We start from the raw sequence: 23389 nt of genomic DNA on the forward strand, positions 1-23389 counted from the left end.
TTTTCATTCTCATAGTAGTGTTTTTGCAGAGCAAAAGTTGTTAATTTTAATGAAGTCCAACTTATCAATGTTTTTCTTTCATGAATTGTGCTTTTGGTGTTGTACCTAAAACATCATTTTCAAAGTCAAGGTCACCTAGATTTCTCCTATATTATTTTCTAGGAGCTTTCTAGTTTTGCATTTTACATTTAGGCCTGTGATCTATTTTGAGTTCATTTTTGTAAAAAGTAATATTCTGTGTTTAGATTCACTTTCGTGTGTGTGGATATACAGTTGAATGCCAAATTTGGGCACAGGGATATTTTATGGGAATGCCCAAGGCCATAGGTATTCATTCATTAACAAACATTTATTAAACACCAACCATGTGCAGAGCCCATTCTAGATGCTGACAAGGACTGGAATTTCCCCTGTTACCTAACAATGCACCACATAAAACTCTATCTAATTCCTTCCCACAGCAAAGTTGAAGTCTCTGCCCTGCACCGAATGTATGGTTTGATGCTTTAGTCACATATCAGAATGCTGTGGTTTGAGAGTATCAGTGCAGCAGATTGCTATCCATGGTCTCTTCTTAGACACAAAGCTTGACTTCATTTTACACCTTCCTTTGCAGTTAGATGTGGTCATAAGAATTGTTCTGGTCAATGGAGTGTGAATGGAGGTGATATGAGCCACTTCTAGATCTGGCCCACAAAATCTCCTAAGTGATCCTCCACAATTTCTCTTTACCACATTTACTGAATGAATAGAGAATATCTAAGGACTTAGAGGAACACTGGGTCATGAGATGGAAGGCATCTGGGTCCCTGAATTACTATGTATCAGATCACCACACTCATCCCGCTGACTCAACTGAATGGTGCATCAGCACAAATTTCAAATTTTAATTGAACAAGAGGATACTGGAATTGTTAATTGCCACTTTAAAATTATAGTGTAAAAACCATCCATCCTCCTGAACTCTTAAACTCTAAGCAAACTCTTCCTCCCAACAAGTGCAGGCAATACGTAACAAACTTACATGCTTCCAGAAGCTATTAAATAATGTAAATAAATGAAGCATGTATTGCTCAAGGGATCTTATGCCTAGGCTAAAGACACCAGCAATTATTCAACTCTAGGTTTGTTATTTTTTTTGTTGGTGCTGCTGTGTCAATATTTGTAAGATACTTGGGGTCTGTGACTTTGGTCATCTTATTCAGTACATTATCCTCAGAAGTGTTGGCCTCTAGATGACAATCAATATTTTTTTGTCTTTTAATAAAAGGATGATTGATTATGTGAATAGAGTGTGGTGTGGAGTCAAAAAGACCTTTATGTTTATCAGTTTACTCCCCTTATCCTCCTCCTAGGACATAAAACTGTAACTTATTTATTTTTATATTCTTATAACATTTAGAACCTTGCTGCTTATATATAATACCATCAATAAATGATTGTTGAATACATGCTCAATAAGTATTTGTTAAATTGACTTTTAGGCTTGGTTTCCTTCCATAAATACAAAATGAATTCATTTTATATGGTCTTTTAAAATTGCTTTTGTCTGTAAATTCATATTTTCTCCTCAGAGGCGAAACTCCGTGATCAATCTGAGGGATTGCTTTTCATCCTCTTACAAGGTATGTATTTTTTCAGAATAGGAAGTACAAGTGTTAGAGAGATTTAGAGATACCAAGAGAACTGGCAATCATGTAGCTTAGTTTCTTTTCATTTTCGTTAAAGGGGTGATAGGCCTTAGGAGTTCATGAGACCCTAAAATTAATGATGCATCCTAATTAAGTAAATGTTCAGTTTCTTTTCTTGATTGCAATACTGTACAAAATAAAAGGAGAAAACAATCAAATTGCTTCATGTCAGTCTTTTTATGAAAATAAAAATCCTCCCACTCCCTGTCAGTCATTCCCTAGTGGTCTCATTTTAGATCTCAAATTTCTTGTAATATTTTGCTAATTTCCCTTTGCTTCTGCCCTTAATCTTATTGTGCTTTTTCTCCATACCATATATTTTTCATATAATCTTCAAATGTAAAGATCTTTATTCACTCCCTTATACCTATATCTATATTTTAAAAAACCAAGTCAGTATGGATTGAATGATAATATGTGTAAAACTATACTAAGTAGTACATTATAAATGAACAAAACTATGTAATATCATAAGCTTTAAAATTGTTAGTTTATTTATGGAAAGTGGTGCTTTGTCCAGTTCTTCACACCCTGGTTTCTATCCATTCCTTATACAACCAAGTTGGAAGAATCAACTTGGCTCTTGATGAAATATTTCAGTACCTGGAGGAATGGAATGGCCATGAAGCAAGAGTTTGCTGTTAAATCATAAAGTTACTTGAGAGGAAACAACATACTAGCTATTTTTGAACTCTTTGCTGACTGACTCAGTTTCCTATTGCTGCTATTATAAATTACCAGAAATACATAGTGTCTTAAAACAACACAAATTTATTCCTACAGTCCTGAGGTCAGAAGTCTAAAATGGGTCAGCAAGGCTTCATTTCCTTTGGAAGGTCTAGGGAAGAATCTGTGTCCTTCCCTTTTCCAGCTTCTACAGGGTGCCCTGCCTGCATTCCTTGGCTATGGTGGTCCCCATCACTCCATTGCTTCTGCCATCACATCTCTTTCTCTGACTCCGTCCTTCTGCCTTTCTCTTGTAAAGACGCTTGTGATTACATTAGGTAGACACAGCTCATGTAGGCTTCTATCTGTTTCTCAAGGTCCTTAACCTTATGAAATTGGCAAAGTTCCTTTGGCCATATAAAGGAGCCTAGTTCACACGTTCTGGGAATTAGAATGTGGACATTTTGGGGGCTAGTATTCTTTCTACCAAACTGATTAACTATTGAAATCCAGATACAAGGATGGATTATAAGGAAGTTGTATCTGATCATTTCTTTGAATGTTTTCAAGACTGACATTTTTGTAAGTTACTTCAAAAATTGTGCAAGTTTATACATGTCAGTTGATATTCCATCAATCCATAGAACCACTATGCCAATGAACATACTTTGGTCACTATACTCATGAATACATTTTATAGTACAATTTAGAAAATAATCATTTTTGTTAATGTCAAAAATTTAATTCTGAGAATTCTGAATAGCAAAATGTTATATAACCTTATAGCTTTATAGGACAACTCATAATATTAAAAACATTTCACTCTTCTATAAATATAATTTACTTGCAAAAGTTGACAGATAAACAATTTACACTTGCATAAATAATTTATTAATAAAATTAACAAATAACTTGATATTTTCATTAAATTTCTTCTTCTGTCCAACAAATTAAGAACTGAAAGATGATTTAAAAATAGCTTAATTATTTCTTTTAGTAATGGAAACTGATGCTTCAATTTCCTCAAACCTCATTTTTCTTATTTTTAAATAAACAAAATGCTTTAATTCACAGCATGGTGAGAGGATTAAATTAGTATGGTGGCTAGTAAGGTATCTATAAAAACATAAACTCCCATGTAACAGCCAAGGGTCATCATCATTAACATGGTTTACTAGGCCTAATATATGTCAAATATTCTGAAAATATTTTGAAGAATGCTGTCATTTAGTAACAATATTTCTAAATGTTGAATAAAAATTAAATATAATAAGCCTTTATAAGAATGTTAAAGAGGGAAAGCTTGGTGAGGTACTTAATTTCATCTATTAAATAAATACTAATTCAGCTCCTTTTCTATGTAGTATCCTGTACTCATCAGTGAAGATACAAGTGAGTGAGTTAAGAATAAATATTGAAAAAATACAGTAACGGTTCCTTCTTCATGGAACTGATAGTAAGCAGCTTGTGTTTGAAATATTATAGGTTAGGCTCTGAATCCCATTATGTACATGTGAAGACATTATCAATCACACAAAAACACATATAGCAATATAAATGCTACTTAACAAATCTTCCCAGAATGCTTCTATATCCCAGTATTTTATATGTGATAGAAAGGTACAGTGGAAATCCACTGAAACTATGACATCATAAAAACTGACTTCCAATTCTTTTTTTTTTTTTGAAGTAGAAAAGAATAGCTTTATTGCTTTCGCAGGCAAAGGGGGCCACAGTGGGCTAATGCCCTCAAAACTGTGTGTCCCCCGACTTCCAATTCTGATTCTTCTACTTGGTTTGGCAAATTAATTAAGCTCTTTGAGACTGTTACGTCATATATGAAATGTTCATAACAAAATTGCACAATTTGATATTGAGATAATTTATTTAAAGAAACAGGTCCATAGAAGGCTTTTAAAAGAATTCTATGAACTTACTTATCTTTCCCTTTAACAATTAGATATTTTTATTTATCAACAAGTAGGTTTTGATTAGTGTGGATTTTTTTCAAGACTTGAAACATAAAATAACCAATATAAATTCTTCTTCACATGTGTTTCATCTTCTGGAATATTCTAGATTAGTGTAAAAATTTAATTTTATATTAAAGAGCACATTCTAATGTTTAAATCTGATTCTACTCTCGTCTTGTTTAATCCTGGAACGATACCCCTTCTGAAGTAATAATAACTCCCAATAGATTTTAGTGTTTATGTTTGTCTTTTAGGTTTGCTATTTCTAAAACTTATGACTTGAATTTAATACTCAAATATTGATGTATATGAAAGAATGAAGACTGATATGGCTTCAGCCACTGCAGAAAATTGAACACCCCCTAAATGGCTAAAGTCTTGCAGCTTTTCTCCTAATAAGGATAGCCCATTTTTAATGGAACATGGATTTTATTTTTTTTGCATGATGTTTTCTTAACAATGCACTGTCTTAGTCTCTGCATTTATTTCATATTGTGTGTGTGTGTGTGAGTTTGTCATTTCTGATGTAAGTCAGGGTCTAGTTAAGCAGCTTATTTTGAGATGATGGGGTTCCTCTTGATACAGTCCTATTCCTATATTGGTAGGAAATTTAAAAAGTAGAACATAGAGGTGATATGATGGAGTATGATCTTCAGGTGGTTGGAATTATCTACGGTTTAAGGTTGTACTGTGTGGTTGAAAATAGTCTAGGGAACAAGCCAATGCACAAACAAAAAGAACGCTGAGAATCTTTCCTGAGGAAGTAAAATTACATAATGAAATGTTCTCCAATCATTGAGGGCAGGGGTGGAGGGAGGAGGGGAGGATAAAACACAGCAGGGAAAGAAAAGTTTTCTACAATGAAGAGTGTTATCAACAAAAAAACTCAGAAAAGACTGCAATTTATTTATCTCTGCACTGCTCTCTCTCTTCTTCATTTATTACTTAGCCCAATCTCAGAAGCACTACTTGTTTTAGCAGGTAGTAATAGAATTTAATTGATTTAGAATGAATACTAGCTAAGAAGCTAGGAAAGCTACATTTAAAGTTCCTTGGGTTACTAGTTAGTGTATGATTACACTAATCACTTAATCTCTCTGGTTCTCAATCTCTCAATCATAATGAAGGAGTTAGACTAAACTATCTTTAATGTCCCTACAAGTTCCAACACACTTTTTTGAGATTTGAATATGTTGGTCAGTTTATTTAGCAGCATATTGATCTTGTTGCTGAAATTCGGCCTCTGTACACCTGTGCTGGATTAAATCTCTGAGACAGAGTTTTGGGTGAAGTAGAAAGAAACAGCTTTCTTGCCTTGGCTAATGCCCTCAAGACTGTGTGTCCCGCCCTGGAGAGGGTAGTGAGGAGTCTTATAGTGTTCAGGGAGCAGGGCGTGGTCAGCTTGTGGACATTCTTCTGATTGCTTGATGGTGAGGTCATCAGGAGTCAACATCATCACCCTTCTGGTTCCAACCAGTCTGGGGTCTCCGTGCTTGTGGGCAGCAGACAGTTAACTTCTCCTACTGGCGGGGGTTTTAGTATCTGCAAAACAGCTCAAAGGACATGGCTCAGAATATTATCTACAGTCCTTGATTAAGAACTAAAAGTCCTTGACTTTGTTTAAAGGCTAAAGTATTATTATTTTATCTTGCTTGACTGTTTTCCTTTCTTTCTGCATTTTCTGACTTCTCTGATTAAATTTATTCTTTGAGTAAAGTTTTTCTACAGACAAAACACAGGCGCAGGACATGGGTGTGTATGTATTCTGGGAAGGGCTTGCAGGGTCCTGCTTGGTTACAGTCTCATGAAGTGAGACGTGAAGATGCTTGCACACTTAAGTATTTAAGAAGTTTTAGACACTTTCAAAGAGAAAACTCTAAAACCAAAATAATCACATAACAAAGAGACTAAAAGGAATAAATGTAAATATTCTAATGCGGGCAATTATATATGCATAAATGTGCGTGTTATGTATGACTTTTGTATATGAGGAACATTTTGAATGTACTTATAACCCATTTTTGTTGTAAATTTGATTTCAGGTTAAAATAATCTTCACAAGCAACTTGCTTCACTAATTCACTTCTCTAATTCAACATATCTTGGATGTTGCTTTTAGATTGGAAATTTTAGTGGATTAATAGGTAAGAAATACATTAGGTGGTACCTGTATATTTCAAAAGATGGAGCCAGAAGAGCAGACAAAAACATTACCTGTAATACAAAACTTGCTAAAATACCAACTGCAGATGTGCCTGGAGATTATCCAGGAAAAGACATGCTCAACATAAAATTAAAATGCATAACTTATGAGTACATAAGTTTGAAAATAAGTTCAAACCTGAATTGTACTTAAGGTAAAAACCAGCTAGGAGATATAAAGCCTATGGCTCTATTTGGGGGTTGATCAAATATAATCATATGATTTAATACAATGTTAAAATACATTGTTTATTAAAGTGCTATAAACTATTTTAAGGTTAAGGAACAATGGGTCACAAAATTAATATTTTTTATCCTGTCCTGTTTTTCTCCAAATATTTAAAATCAACCTCACATTTATTTCACATATATGCTAAAAATGCTAATGTTACATTTTCTAATTTAAGTTGGGTCCTCAACAAATAAATCTATTTCCTTGAATAACAAATTAGGTAAGTAGGTTTAGGAAGCATATTGGAATTTTTATATGAAAAGTATGCTTTCTTTCTGCCACAAATGTTATGTTTGTGTTTGTAATGAATGTAATTCAGGATATTCATCCTCCTTGTGTGGACCTCAGATCCCCCCTAGCAACGTATGTGTAAAACACTTGGACATACACAGAAATCATCCTTTTGGTAAAATGAGATGACTTAAGAAAACCTTCTGTTCCAGGACATCATTAGGAATGGAATACAGCCTGAGGAGAGAAAGAAAAAAAAAGTTATACAAACATATCCTTAGTGAAATTTTTTCCCTTGCCAAGTTTGATAGTAATGATGACTACAGATTTGCACACCTGCACGGTGCGCCTTACTATTGTAATATCCCACTTGGCTATCTCTCTTCTAGGATTTTATATTGGTGCTTTCTAGAAAATTGATTATCTGAAATAAAGTCTATTCTTACCATCTTATCAATGGAATTTTAAGATCAGATATTTTAGATGAGGCTGAGGGCATCCTGAATACATTTTATGACAATTAGCATTAAAATTTGGGGATAAGGAATTGACAGCGGAAAGAATGACAACGGAGGAAAAAAATGAATATGAATAGTTCACTAGTAAAATATATTCTACCTCAAAATTGCAATGGTTTCTCTTAGAGGAAGTCTCTTTTAGTTGTTCACATCCAAAACGGTCAGCTTACACATGAAAAACCAAGTTCACACAATTTGCAATCTTTGTTATTCTGCGCACCTAGTGACATAGGATGTCAGCACAATCAAGAGCCCTTTAGCTCCTTCCCACTCCTACACCTACCCATTCTCCACAGAATGAGCGTGTGCAGCCTGGGGGTGCTGCAGACTCACGGAAGCCAGAGGGCTTGATGAATTCATAGGTATCACCTCGACATGCAAACACCTACTTCGGTCGCCATGAATTTGTTTCTGGTGCAAGAATTGGACAGAGGGTGTACACACTAGTAAGACGTTTCTATGACTTTAACTTTCCTGGCCAAAAATGTGAAAAATACACGTTCTCATATCTGAAACTGAAAAAATATATATATTTTAGAACATGGTGAAGGGGGCACAGACACGGGGCTATGACCCCAAACTATTTTATTTTCAGAAAGGAAAGAGAGTAAGAAATAAGGGAGATATTTACCCATTTAGCAAGCAAGCAGGCATCATCTTTATCTGTGTCTGGATTGTGAACGTAGGAAATTTAGGACCTTAAAGCCTTCACGTTGCCTGCTTAAAGCCCGTTTCTTCAAATTCACCCTTACAAGCTACTACTCTCCTAGGAAGGAGGAAAAGAAAATTTCCGCTGACCCAGCTCGTGATTTCCATACAGAGAGCAAAGAAATGAATGGAGAGGGGGATGGGACGGTGAGAAGCGAAGTGTTTCCTTTTCAACCGCAGAAAATAAGATTACTTACCAAGAACATTTTTATCCGGGGGAAATGTTTATTCCCTCTATCATTCGGCGCCTCAGTCTCTGCAAGAAATCAATTTCCACTCTACCTTTTCCTCCTATTTCTAAAAGAAAGAGAGAGAGAGCGAGAGAGGCGGATAATGCTTAAGCTTCAGGGTCCAGAGGAAGATACAGAGGGCAGAAGACTCCCACAGCGCTCTGTACCCAGATCCCAGCGCCGAGAGTGAACCCCTGGGGGGGAGGAAGGGAGATTCTCTAAGGAGGGTGCGGGGGAGTGGCGACGGGGGGATTCATTTCACTGTCAAAACATAAATCATCCACAAAGAGAATCGCTAGCCCCTCAGTCACACAAGCAATTCCCTAGGGGAAGTAGGTTTCAAAGAAAAAAAGCAAGTTCCTGAATTGAATGAGAGAGAGAGAGAGAGACTGGGATTTGGGTTTGGGATTTGGGCTTGGAGGAGGGATGGGGCCGTAGAGGAAAGGGGGAGAAGGAATAAATCTAGTCTTACCCGATCGATTAGGCGATCGTTTGTGCTGTATCGGGCTATGAAAAAGGCAAGATAATGCATTCGGCAGCAAAGCCATTTCTGGCACCGTCTCCCTACGCAATTGTTTAGGTATAAGAGGTGACGCGGGAGTCTCACAGCCTGCCACCTGCTCCCCCAGGGACGGTCGTCAGAACCTCCAAAGCTCTAGCTTCTAAAGCGAGGCGTTTAGAGCTGAAGTTTCGAAGGGAAGTCAATTGCCTGGAGTCCCGGGGAAGCAGCCTTCGCGGAGGAAGCAGGACCTGGGAGGGCTCCTGCCGCCGCCGCTGCCGCTTCCACCCGCCGGTTCCCTGGCCCCGTGCCTAAGCCTCCCGGCACAGCGCCCCCGAAAGCGCCAGGCGACCCGGCCTCCTCTGCGTCTTCAGCCCCCAATGCAAATCGCGGATGATCTGGTTATCCTAAAGTGACCACGGTGGTTATTGGGGGGCTTGGTTGTGTTGGGTTCCTTACTACGCCTCCCTCGGTTGCTGCAAGGGAGAGGGTTCAAGGGAAATCCTAGTGAAATGCACTGATGGAATACTATTAATCCTAATGAACATGTTCCCAACGCAGGTAACTCTTAAAGAACCGAGAGTGGGAAGATCAGAGCAGGATTTCCGAAGCGGTGGCCTCTTGAATTCTCATTGGATCCTTCCCAGCAGCCTAAATCACTCTTGCTGCTGTATCAGGATGACTCCAGCCTCGCTCCCTAGTTCTCTCTTTATCCCGCTGTCTTCAACACATCCTTTTACTTATCTTTGCAGATTTATCGGTAGTCCACCTCCTGGTCTCTGGGGTTACACAGCTTCTATTTTTCCCCACTGTATGGGGCTGTACAGTCCGTAAAATTTCACTTTGTCTGCCTAAGGCTCACCACAAATAAGCCCCCTCCCACTCCCCCTAAAATAAAAGGCACCTCTTTCACACTTTGCTTCCCTCCCTTGGGGCTTCCTGGCTCTGCGTGTAACTTGTTTTTACTTGGTATGCCACCAGGAACTGCTGATTATTTCAAAGTTGCACCACCCTGAAGCTCATCACTTTACCTTGGTTTGGAAGATCATGGAATATCTGTTGGCATCTTGGATGTATTTTTCTCATAGTCATCTTGCTTCCTGAAATTTCCTCTGGTAAGTTCTTCTCTTTATATGTTGTGAGAAACTTAGTACTAGTGTTATTTTTAATAAGCTTGTTAGTTTAAAAAATGTCTTATTTCTTACATTTTTGTCACTTTCAGAACTCAAAGATCTATGTGAATGTGTTGATTAATTAGTATGTTAGTTGCAGTTGTGCTGATGTAGCCCATGTAATGAATTACCCTATCACCTTTTACATTCTTTATTTATTTCTGCCCTCATTTATATTTCAGGTTATAGGAAACATTAACCATCCCCCACCCCACCCCAGTAATGCTTCTTGGCACACATTCCTGAGCCATTTGAAAGGTCAAATTTTATGTTTATCTAAGAGTAAGCTTAACACAGACCTTCTGACAATTGCAGGGTCTGGCAAAGTTCACTCTTTTCTGATCTTCAGAAGGTTGTTCAGGTTACTGTTTGTTCATTGCAAGCAATTACATGAATGGGGGGACTTTTGTAAAGTGTATTTTTATGAGTTCAGCAGGATACTAAACACTAAAAGCCACTGTATGGTAACATGAGGAGTGTGAGTTTTGAGTGCACCATTTTTATTATTATTTTTTTTACAACATCCCAAATCACACATGAACACATTATTTTGGGTGTTGTATTTAAATTCAGGCATCACATTTGGGAGTAGGTTTCCGATTTTGTGAATTTAACGGGTGAACAGTTAGTTGGACACAGAGTGCTCATTTCAGAGGAAGAGAGCTACCAGAAGAAAGCACTGATTATCTTGGTACTAATCATTGAAATTCAGGAACAGACTTTATATGAAAAATTTAATTGCCTCAATCTTCACACTTGTTCAACCCCCAGACTCAATTTTAATAAGTATGTTAATATGTCAGTGTTTTTTTCTTTTATGAGCATTTTTATGAGATTAACTGACAGTTATGATTATCACTTCCCCTTTAAGTATAGGTGTGCTGAGAAACATTTAAATCTTAGCTTTTACTTCACACATTGACAAGGACACAGAATTTATTAATTGCCAAACCCGAATGTATCGGTCGTCTCTAACGCATGCTGAGGTTTGGGGTTTTTTCTCTGTGAACCCCCCTCCCAACCCCTCCCCATAAGAACAAGTTGCTGGTTTCTACATTTCTGGTTACTGGGATGGATGGAGGTGAAAACCTATTGTTCAAGATTTTCTTTCTTTCCTTCTTTCTTTTCTTTCTTCCTTTTTCTCTCCCCCCCCCCCCGCCTTTTTTAAATTTCTCGGAAAGAACTATTTCTGTCGTCATTGATGGCTGACTCGACACCCTAAGTCATGCTTTTTTAAATTCAAAAGCCCTTTTAGCTTCCAGACAGAAAAGTACTCCAGCTGCGGCATCATCCATCCCCCATCTCGGGATTCAAGGGCTTTTCCCCCTTGGCTTCCACCGAGAGAACGGGGCTGCCTGTGGTCCGCACCACTGGGCTCCCCTCACCCGTCACTAGTTTCTACCTGGTCTCCTTCCCAGCCTGGTCGTCCTGACTGACAAGTGCCATCAGCGCCCGAGACTTCAGCTGAAGAAACGAGGGGCTTACCATAATTCACCAATTCAAACATCCTCTTTGGAGGACTGCTGCTTTTGCGCAGGAGTGGAGGGAGGGAAGGAAAAAAAAAAACAACCCAACTTTCCGTGCAGTCAGATCTTTGCTTCTTAACCTAGTCTACTCCAGTAAGGCACAGACGTCAGGTACTTAGGTAAGTGCTTTTTTTTTTTTTTTTTTTTCTCCTGTATCATAACCTGAAACTCAGGTTGGTGGAGGGGAGATGTGCATTGCACCGTCAAGGACGCTTTAACCGGGAGGGCGAGCAACAGGCGACTCTGCCTGGAGATTTGTCCGCAGCTCGTGGCAACGCCTAAGCCACCTGGGCGCCGGGAGCACGGAGGACAAGGTGCGCGGAGGACAAGGTGCCCTGTAGACCGGGCGGCCCGGGCTTGGCGCCGGGAATGGGGATGACCCTCACGGGTGGGGACCGTGCCCCGCGCCCCGCCCGCTCCGCCGGCGCAGGCTCGGCTCTAGGCCCCTGCGGCGAACGGGCGCCCGGCGTGGGCATTCGCAGCCCTGGAGCCGGGCGCGCGCCAGGGGGTTCATCCTTGCTTCACGCTCCATTTCCAGTCTTCCTCCCGCCGAATTTGAGCAAAACCTCTTTTCTGTGCTAGAGGCCAGATTTGGAAGCTCTAGCATCCCTCAGCAGCGCCCATCTGCGTTTGTATTTATTAATTATTATTATTATTTTTAATGAGCTGTACCTAGGACTGAGAAATGACGGTTCTCCAGCATGCCTGCTTCATAAAAAATGAGTCTCCATCCATCCGTTTAGTTGGGCTTAGAATAGCTGACTTCTCAGGCTCTGTGTGAAAGTGTTGCTGACCGTCACACCCTCCCTTCCTTCACCAACTCGCAGGAATCCGGAGGGTGGAGCGGTGGGGGAAAGAAAGAGTTGGATGTGAACTTGGAGCCAGAGGTTGGAATATAAGTGAAAAGCACAGAGTAAGGGTTGTGAGTCTTTCAGCTTCTGTTATACCCACTTGCAAGTTAGGCTTTTCGGTTTCCGTCCCCCTTTCCTGGAGGCGGGGCGGGAGGTAGGAGGGTCCAGGCTGGGAACGCTCCCCTCCTGCGTCCACCCGCGAGGGGGTGGTGCTTCTGGGCTGCTGGCGATGCTCGTTCTGCAGCCGAGCAGTGGCAGAGAGTTTAAGACTCCGATGGCTGTTCTACTAGTCTCCAAGAGTTGAGCCACAGTCCCTTTTACTTTGCACCAGGTCAGAAACGTAATCAGCCCTTTAGAGTAGGGACCACCTTCTGATGGGAATCCGACTGGGAAACGCTGGGGAGGCTCTACCCTCGAAGATAAGATGCATTTTTCCGGCTGTGTGAGATACCAACCCGAGGCTTGAAACGAGGAAGAGGTGACTGGGGTTGCTAAATAACCCTCCTATTACTTACAAATAGTCTAGCCTGTCAAATAGATGTAAGCAAAGAAGAAAGCACTAGGGTATAAAACTGTCACAGCAGCTTCGAAGACGGATGATTCAGATTTGGGGTACTTTTTCTTTTGCAAGCTGTTTAGATTTGTCATCATGCAGTTAAGCAGGTAAGGACTGAATGTCTGTATTTTATTGACAATGATATAACCTGTGTTTGACCCCTCCCGTGGTAATTTTTCCCTGTTTGAAGCGATGGAATACATGTATTTTCAAATGGGTCTGATATGATGCATAACTTCTTGATATTTGCATTCAAGAACCATTTAAATCCACTTAAATGTTTAACATGCATTCACTTGAATGTTCAAGGTACATTTATTTAAATGTTTAACAATGTTACAAAAATCATAAACTGGGCCAAGGTGAGAGGAAGAAATGGGGAGGGTAGAAGTTAGAGGAAGGAATGTAGAACCCTAATGAAGGATGTAAGCTAGTAGTTGCAGAAATGCCTTAAAACTGCTTCTTGTTAAGGTCATAGACCTGAATATATAAAGGAGAATTGGAGAACTATTAAGGGCGTCTTCAACTAGCAATTTAATTCTGACTACTTGAGAGAAATGTTTTGTGGGTATTTTCATGTAATTTTCTCAATTTCAAAAAAAAAAAAATCCTTGGGGTAAAGGTGGGTTGAGTTGTCAAACAGGATGAGAAAAGAGCTTGCCCTAAAGCAGTGTTATGTATGACCCCAGTATAGAAATCTTTGGGCTTAAGAAACCAGTTGGAAACTGAAAAATAAAATATAAACACATTTTTTAAATTATGGAAAATCTCCCATAAATAAAGCTTTTTAAAATTCCAGGTTCTGGAGATGTATAATGTTACTAGCCAATAGATTTCTTCCACTATCAGACGTAACAACCCCCAAAAATCTCAATTAAAATGAAAACCACAATTTGAATAAGTTATGTTGTTATTATTGATATTGTTTTGCTTACATGTTGAAGGAGTCTGGAGTCCCCACACAGTGAAGCAAAAAATTTTGATAAGCTATAATCCTAAAACTATTTCATTTATTTCTAGCAGTTTTTCTTTTCTAAGAAATTGTATTCTTTAAGATTTTTCTCTGGAAATAATTTTAGTACTTACATTTATTGACGTAGATCCCTGATCAATAATTTTTCTGCTTGTAAGGCTCACTGATAACATCTTGAAGAAATATGAAAGATAATTGTGACTTTGGGTCATAAAATTGCAAAGTTATGGTGCTTTTCTTAGTTTGATGCAAGAGGTAGTTTTTACTCCACTGGAAAAAGTAATTTGTCAATGAATTCCAATTCCTGAATTCTTTTGCATTTTACCCTCTGGAGTTCTACTGCAATGAATATACCATTATTATACATTGTATTACATATGTATGCCCACTTTTGGGTGAGTAAAAAAGGTATTTATTTTAAATTACATTGCTTTAATAGTGTTTTTAAATGAAGTAGACATGATACCATATGATTGATTTCATTTATCATTTAATCAGATAATATGTCATTCCAGCTTCTCATGAGATATTTTCTCTTAATAAACTCAACATTGTAATGAAAATGTACATTTTTTATAAAATGCAGTACATTTTGATTTTCTTCATGTAGAATGATTGATATATGATAATCAAGTAAATCAAACCTAAGTAGGAAGAAACCATTGGGACTCTAAGAGTGTGTGTGTGCATGTGTGTGTGTATCATATACATACATGCATATATGAAATTAGCCTTACTCCTAGATTTGTGTGTTTTTTAAATAAGGATGGAATTTCTTTTCTGAATAGTGCCTTTGTGTGTTTCTCTCTACAAGTGCAAAGAACTCAACTGATAGGACTTCAAAACTTTGATGCTCTGTTATCAGCCTATACTTCAGTTTCCTATATTACCTGTTATTTTGACTTTTTTCATATTATCTCCAAAAAGAGTAGTTACTGAGTAGAGTGTCTAAAATTTTAATAATTTAGAAAATTAGATATTAGAAGTTCAAAGTTCAGACGCAAAGACAAATGTAACGCCCATCCGTGGCAAGTTTAGCACAAATCTATCTTTTATTAAAAAATATCCCAAAGGTGTTTGTATGTTATGATTATGACTTATGATTAATGAGGTCCTCTTCTAAGATTCTTAACAGTTTTCTTTTTACCTCTTAGTATTGGGTTATTGTGAAAAGTAGAGAGAGATGGATCTAAGAACCCTTCCTCAATTTTATTTCTAGTTCCATCTCACTAATGCGATCCTAGTAAGGTGTCTTGACTACTCCTTCCAGCCCTCATCTCTCACATGGTTGAAAACACCATCTACTTCATAGTATTTTTGCAGAAAAAATGATAGAAGAGATGAGGATGCTTTAAAATTACAAACGTTATGAAAACAAAATGTATTTTGAAAAAGATACCATGTATGTTTGATTTTTTTGTTTGGTTTCTGGATAAAATTCTTTTTCCATGCAAGAAGTAATGTTGACTCAACTGAAAAAAAAATTAGCGCCAAATATTCTTGGTCTATGTTTTTATGGTGTCTAATGAGTTTACATAGCATCTCTTTTGTTTTGATATTGTGTAGCTAAAAAACAAAAAACAAAAACCACAAGCTTAAAGAGTACACTCCTTAAGGCACATTAGTTCTTATTTACATCGTATTTACCTTGGCTTTAATGAAGTTCTCGGAGAAGAGTCACTTACAAAAATAGTTGCTCTTGACTGACTTTTCAGCGTCATTTAGTGAAAGTCTGATTTCTTAGCAGATTTATATTAACTTGTTGATCTCTGTCAGTTTAATTGAAAACAAGATCGAGATATTCTCATATAACAACTTTCATAATGAAGAAACTCGAGAAAAGCCAGACTTGTAATTTCTGACATTATCAACTCTTATTCAGCTTACCAGGATTAATTAGGTGACATCTAGCATTGTTGGTGTTTTAATTTAGCAGCTACATGGATAATTTCATTTAGACATTTAGTAGTGTAACTCTGACCAGTTTTTCCATGCACTGCTATTTGGTTTTATGATTTTAATATTTACAATTCATGAGTTCTAAAGGAGAACAAAAGAAAAAAAATTGTGTTTAATATTATTGATTGCTAATGGATGATCTTGATTCTTAAAAGAAGGAAATAGTATTAAGATGTCTATTCTATTCTATAAAAGAGTAAAAGATTCTCTGAAGATGAAATTTAATCATGAACACTAATGGCCCTTTTGCTGAAAATATATCTAGAAGTCCTGGCCTAGCTCCCCCTTTTTTTTTTTCTTTTTAGCGATATCAAATAGCCACTCAAACCATTTTACACTGGTCATCAAATATCCCCATCAATAACATTTTAAGACTTTTATTGTTATCATTTCAAGGCATATTTGATGGGTTATTAAGAATATTTATATCCAATTAGTTATTTGCAGACCTATCCAGTTACAAAATCTCCATAGATAATTATTTCATAAGCTATGAATTAGCTCTTCTATACTTATGGTTTGAAATAAAGTATTCATGCAAACAGTTCTGGGATATTTCTCAATTTCATATTCAAAGTAACAAATCATGAATAACTAATAGATGCTCTAATTGAAATAAACACAGTTATTTTCTAACCAGTTTTGCATTTCCCCCAAGATTAAAAGATATAACTAATATACTTTTAATGAGCTGATTGAATTACTACATATTTTATCATGACATAAATAGTTGTGTTAATTTTGTAACTGTTTATTTTTAACCAGGAAAGCATAAATTCAGATGTGGAAAAATGACATGCAATATAATAAATTAGGAAATCTTAAAGAGTCTTATTCTTCTATATTCATTGCTATTTCTTACACACAATTCATAATTTCTCAGATTTTTTATTTTTTAAGTTTAGAGTTAAAAATGGTATGTATCTCAGTGTAAACTATATTTATAATTATTTCTTTAGGAGCATTTGTATTAATGCATAAACCCTAATTTACTCAGATGTGGATGCCTCTGAAAGCACCCAAGGCATAGCAAATTTCTTTTAATAGCTGATAAAGGAGCTCCCATGTTATAGTTTCAGCAAATTAAATCTATAAAATACACATTTATTGATTAAATTAATAAATATGTTAACATTACATTCGAACGTATTGTAGCTCTCTGCTGTATAAGAATTATTGTCTCATAATGGTGTGTTTCATTTAAATTCCATTATAGATTTATTGTGAAAGAATACTTACAGATAGACTTATTCTTCCTGATTTCTGCAGATATCAGACAACCTCATCAGGATTGAGCTGTTTTTTATGAACTTTTCTGGAGTTTTGCATTTTGTTAATTTTAAAAGCTATCTCTAGAATATTGCACTATTAAAAAGCAATCTAGCCTTGGGAAGACCAGAATTGAGTAAGCATGCATTTAGCTTTTCAGTGTCAAACAGTGGCTGTATATAAACACACTGCTACTTTACAGATTCGTTTAACACTCTCACAACTGAAAACTATAATCTTTTAAACATTTCAGATGATGTCCACAAATATAAGCCAGTTTGGGCAAGTGATTAAGTCAAATCAAGGAGTAAATTTAGCATGGGTTCACTCAAGTATCATAATACAAAATCACATATGTTTATGCAGGTTTTTAATCATGTATTCTTTGTAATTTGTAATATCTTTGATATGCATGCACTTTTAAGATGCAAGTATTTGTAACTGTTTTAATACTGTGTACAGAAGCTCCTTCTGTTTAGCTAAAGTAAATATAGAACAAAAGTTAATTCAATCGCGAAATTCCTGGGGTAGACAATACAGTTGTGGCTTTCCTGTCTTTAGTGTGGCAGTATTTCTAATGGTTTGAAAAATCAGCCCCATAAATGTATGTACAGAGATGGTGGAACAGTCTTTTTCAGACGTGAACACCTCAAATAGTAATGAACAAAATCTAAATATTTAGAAGAAAATCATTAAAGGTTGAATAAATCACACAATAAAGTAAACAAATGATCCTTTAAGATAATTAACCCATACTTTTCTCAAAATGTTCTTATATAACAGCAAATATATTAATATACAGACCAAGTCTAGCTTACTCAAAACATTTAAATTGAGTGGCTTTACTTGAATTTATAATGAGAATTTCTGATTATTCATTCAGACCTGTCACCAATATACAAAGTTTCAATACATTATATACATGTGAAAAGTAATATTTCCAAGATTATACTATCAAATAATGTGGAAGAAGACTAAAGTTTCCAAAATTGAATAATCTAGAAAAAAATGAATTGCCAGTGATCAATGAACAACAGCAACAAACTAGAAAGTATATTTTCTGTTCCTTATTACTAATTTCACTCCAAACGAAGTTTTTTTTTTTTGTGGTACGCGGGCCTCTCACTATTGTGGCCTCTCCCGCTGCGGAGCAGAGGCTCCGGACGCTCAGGGTCAGCGGCCATGGCTCTCGGGCCTAGCCTCTCCGCGGCATGTGGGATCTTCCCGGACCGGGGCACGAACCCGTGTCCCCTGTATCGGCAGGCGGACTCTCAACCACTGTGCCACCAGGGAAGCCCCCAAATGAAGTTTTTAAACAACTTGTTAATTTGAATTCAAAACCTGTCTTGAGTAAGCGATTATGATAGCATGTGAGTTTTTTGGATTTGTAAGAGATACTCTTTCCTACTTACTGAAAGTTTCACAGTCACTTAAAAAATAGCACTTTCATTTTTTGAAATGTGAACTAAGAGAAATGAATCCAGTCTTCACTGTGAATTGAAACTTAAAGTTCATAGCTAAGAAAAAGGCAATCCCAAGCAATTTCTTAAGAAGCACAAAATTATTCTTGAACCTTTTTTTTGACTAAAGTACTTGTTTTCAGCATCTTCTCACCTTTGAGTGCAGACAGATTCTAGACTTACACCGCTCCTCCCCAACACACACAGCTTTTTGTAACACTTCTCTCCTTATTTGAGAACTTGTAGATCAAGGACATATTATTGACATTTTAAATGTATAACTATCTTTATATTTCAGCTAAAAAGATAACACTAATTATGTTTGAACTGTCTGGAGAAAAATAACTTGGAGCATCCATGTTTCCTCTTAGAGTGAGCTCTAGCAGGTTTTCATGTGTCTCTTCCATCCATCCATGAAATGTGGACATTTTAACACATCTCTTATTTAACCAATCTAAAAGATGAAACAACAAATTACAACTATATGATGACAGGCCAGAATGAATATAAAAGATCACTCATGTCATTATAACTTTGTAAATCTATCCTTAACAGCTTCTCTTTAAGGAGATCAATTTGGATTTAGAGTAAGACCCAACAACTCCAATATAAACTGCTGTGATTAACTATTAAAAATATTTCTTTCTCATCAATAATATTGAATCAGTAAGGTAAACAAAAGTTTAATCTAGCTTCACATGATTCTTTCATGACAAAAGTGATAACAATTTGATATGCTTTACTGTCTTTTGGATATAGATTTGCAAAGTTCTAAGCTGAAGATAATTTATTTGCTCAGCATTTGAAATTGGACAATTATTAACTGATTATTAAAAGTTTATCTATTACCAAATTTTGGTCTCAGATAAGTCCTGCAATATTGATTTCTATGATTATTATTTAGAAGGTATTGCCTGACCAGTTCAGACAATATGATTTTAAAAATTACCACTATTACACTAGTATGTACATGATATGCTGGGTATTAGCTAATACTCAACAGTTTCTATGTGTCAGATATAGTAATGCCCCATTTATTTTTCCCTATAATATCCTTCAAAATCTGGCTGGCTCTTTTTATATAAAAACTCTCTTCAATAATACAGATTTTTAAAAAAATAGGTTTACTTTACTTTACTTTTGAAACTTAGTATCTTAAATTCTTTATATCTCCCTGAATTTGGAGTCAGTTTGAGCTATTTTAAAAGTTAAAGTAATATATTGACAAGAGTGGTCCTTGAAAATACCAAATGCTTTCAAAATTCCACGTTGGGGAATAATGGGGAAAGCAGGTGTTCACTGTTAGAAAAGAGTTTAGTTACACAAGGTAGAATATATTGCCAATACCAGGCACTGTAAGGGTAGCTACCATATGCAAATATGGGCCATCCCAGAATCTTTGGCAACTGGGTAAGCTGTGCAAAAGTCCATTGCTGAAGACTCATTCTACAGTTAGAAATACCCAGAGTTCTGACACTCTTTGTTAGCTGGTGGTTCAGAAGAAATTGGAAAACAGCAGACAGATTTAACTACTTGCTGCTAGATTGGTTTGCTTGTTGTAAATCATGTCTTTTTGTTACTTTTGGTTCTTTTTCAAGAAATATTTATTGGATTTCTGATCAATGGTGTGTGCTAGGGTAAAGCTTGGGAATATAACAATGAAAAGATACAATTGCACTTAAGAGGCTTATGGGGTTTTTTGCTATTTGAAGTACACTTTGATTTAATTAATCCACTCAGGCAAATTTAATGCTTGGTCACTCATTTTATTTTCACACATGTCCAATTTTGATATTGTGCATATAATTCTCTTTAAGAGAAGAGGAGGGCTGTCAAATTCCTCAGCATATAGATAGGTCAGTAAAGAAAGTATTTTCTATCTAGAGAGTTAAAGGATGACTATTAAGAGAAATGGAGGAACCAGGACGGTTCTGCTAATAAAGTCATAATAATTCTCAGAGTGATGATTTAGTTGACATCTGATTGTGTGGTGATTTTGTTTGTTTGCTTCAATGTTAGCTTTTTTCAATGGAAACATTTTTAATGGGTTATGCCTTTTGATTTTTAGGAATTAAAATTAATAAAAAATCATATTAACATTGCAAAAATGCACTTTATTAATTTAATTTTCTTATTCTATCATGTATTTATTGAGGGCCTTCCGTGCACCAGGTACTTTTGTTGGTGGTACAGGTGCATTAGTGAATCAAACAACACAAATCCTTGCCTATTGTTGCTTATACTGGAATTCATTATTACAGGAATTTCAGGAATTATTGCATTATTACAGGAATTATTATCCTGTAAGTTGAATGATCCCTGTAACCAGAATTAGAAGATAGGTTAGGAGTCCACTGACAATGTTTATAACCCACACTCCTAGGTTGAAAAGTTTGAATATTTTCATTTCCTTGCAAATGGATAAAAAGAAACTAAGATTATTATTTTGAAATTTTACAAGTTTTCCCTATGGCCTAAATAATCAGGATCTTTAAAAAACACTTTTTAATAATTTTACGAAACTTTCTTAAATGTACTCTTGTGTGTGTGTGTGTGTGTGTGTGTGTGTGTGTGACTTCAGAAGATACACTTCTATTTGTGTTTCTCTGTAGAGTAATTTCTAATTAAAAAGCTTATTTCACCTTCTAGGCCTGGTTAACTCCAAAACAAGTTTTAGTCCCCTTATAGATCAAGAGATTGATTTATTGTCCATTTGGACACCAAACTTCAAGTTTTCTGAATTTTATCCCAGTATTATGTCTTAGTCTTGGAATATATTAGTGAGCCTTTATTTACAGTAGTTCAGATGTCTTTGCTGAGCAGCAAGTTAGTATTGTACTTTCAATTTTTACTCAGGATCACTATAAATATTTTTTAAAAAAGCATTTCTAAAGCTTTGCAAAACTGTAACTGCTGACGTTGTCCATAAAGGCAGGGGCAAAAGGTTTATTATCTTTGCATCTACATGGATTTGCACATAGTATGTTTTTTCAATTAACTTTTTCCTCAAATTCTCTTTAAATTTACATTTATGTGACAGAATTCTTTTTACTGACAAGAGATATTTTATTCTCCTCACAAACTAGAATGCTTTTTATTATTGGATCATGCCAGAAAAAGCAGAATCATATTGCCAGTTATAGTAACCATATTAAATCCAGATGTCTGTTACCATTATTTCCACTCCACTCCTGTACATTGATTATTTTAATCTTTATTTTAGGCTGTCTTCTGTTCCTCTGTTTTGGTAGTCAAAGATACTAGTTATAATAAGGTTTCTGAAGCAGTCCTCGTATTTTGCTTTAAAATTAGATTTTATAATCTAAATATACTATTCTAAACATCCTGCCTCCAAACTTTGTTCTTTAGTCTGTGGTCACTTTCCTTTTGAATTAAAATTGAGTACAATCTGAATCTTACCAAGATTTTTTTAATATAATCACTTATGTTGAAACACCAAGATATTTTATATTTAAAATGTAAAGATAACCCAGGTTACTCTTGAACTTTGGGCTTTTAAGAATAATTTCTCCTATGTTCTGGACAGAATTAAAGAATGGAACTCACTTTCTCTTCATTTTTTCTAATCAGTTCTATCATTAGGTAGTAGCATTTAACTTCCTCTTTATTGGTAGGACAAGATTGTATTGACAGGATCAAGCAGGAGATTAGTTCCCTCTGCAGTATAACCTCCTCAGAGGAATACAAACCCTCATTAAGATGGAAAACACTTAAAGCTGTAATTCAGAGGCACTGTATTGCCTGATCAGCTAAATAAAATAAATAATGACAAGGACCCTCTGGAATACAGGTTTAGCAGAGTTAAATGACTAAAAAGTTTCACTTCTAAGGCCAGTCTTACAATGTGATTTAAAACAAGGAAGCCCATTTTTTTTTTTAAGAATAAGAAAGGTGAAAAAGTACAATAATAATGCATTACTAACATACTAAATAATGAAAATCTCTTATAAGCAGACTTAATAAGCAGCTCATAAGGTTAAAAAAATAAAATAAAATAAAGAGGAATTCAAGTCAGTGCATGTTCCAAAACCTTACAATCAATGCGCATGACAGAGTTTTAAGCATTAGAGGCCAAAGGATTACTATGCCAGTTGATCCTTCATCATCTGGTCATAAACAAAGGTGTTTAAGAGGATAATAGTAGTATATTGTAAAATTTAGAAGACTAATGAATGGAAATCCATCTGCAGTTATTTAAATAATTTTCAAACCACCATATTGAAAAGAATTTAAGGTAGTTGTTAACCCACCCAAACGTTTGTTTTTCAAATTCAAAAGGAATTGCTAATTCATATGAATGCATTCCATTCTTTCTGTAGCTGTAGTCTCTGAATGGGTAACCTCAGGTTTCTGCGATGCCTGGAGTTGAAAGGGTTTTTTTTTTTTTTTTTACTTTAGGGATTAGCGTTACTTTTAGTTTTTTATAAATTAGTTTTACTTTCTTAAGGGAAAAATGAAAGAATTATCAATTCATAAGGAAAAGAAAAACTTAGTTTTTGGTTTAATTCCTAGATAGACTTAGTGATAAATTGCGTAGCTAAAAGTCAGAATGATTTTATTCCCATTTCAACATATTACTGTTTATTTGAACAGATGCACAGACAAAGGTAAAGCAATCACTTCTCTATACCCCTGGTGAAATATAGAAAAAA

The 23389-nt window shown here is 36.0% G+C and overlaps 1 protein-coding gene and 1 long non-coding RNA gene across 9 annotated transcripts in view; one reads left to right on the forward strand and one right to left on the reverse strand.

The window, feature by feature from the left end:
* Positions 1–2190: 2190 nt before the first annotated feature.
* LOC132597078 (uncharacterized) lies at positions 2191–9788 on the reverse strand. 4 transcript variants are annotated; one of them, XR_011377943.1, is made up of 4 exons: positions 8924–9785; positions 8419–8518; positions 5645–8279; positions 2191–2294 (listed from the first exon to the last, which is right to left on the reverse strand). It is a non-coding gene; the product is annotated as an uncharacterized lncRNA (long non-coding RNA). The 4 variants fall into 4 exon arrangements; XR_009563438.1 differs by lacking the exon at positions 2191–2294 and having other exon boundaries at positions 4208–7232; positions 7797–8279; positions 8924–9788; XR_009563432.1 differs by lacking the exon at positions 2191–2294 and having other exon boundaries at positions 4208–8028; positions 8145–8279; positions 8924–9766.
* The window catches only part of BRINP3 (BMP/retinoic acid inducible neural specific 3), a 422542-nt gene continuing 407998 nt past the window's right edge, over positions 8846–23389 (forward strand). Inside the window, exons 1-2 of one of the 5 annotated variants that reach the window (XM_060295819.1) lie at positions 8846–10065; positions 11541–11767. The gene's annotated coding sequence lies outside the window, so the exon portion shown is untranslated. Of the gene's footprint in view, positions 10066–11540; positions 11768–12745; positions 13163–23389 lie in introns of those variants that run through there. The other 4 variants (XM_060295784.1, XM_060295922.1, XM_030884137.2 and 1 more) reach the window with 4 other exon arrangements.

Source organism: Globicephala melas, chromosome 1, assembly GCF_963455315.2.
Source record: "Globicephala melas chromosome 1, mGloMel1.2, whole genome shotgun sequence".
NCBI classification, from domain to species: domain Eukaryota; kingdom Metazoa; phylum Chordata; class Mammalia; order Artiodactyla; family Delphinidae; genus Globicephala; species Globicephala melas.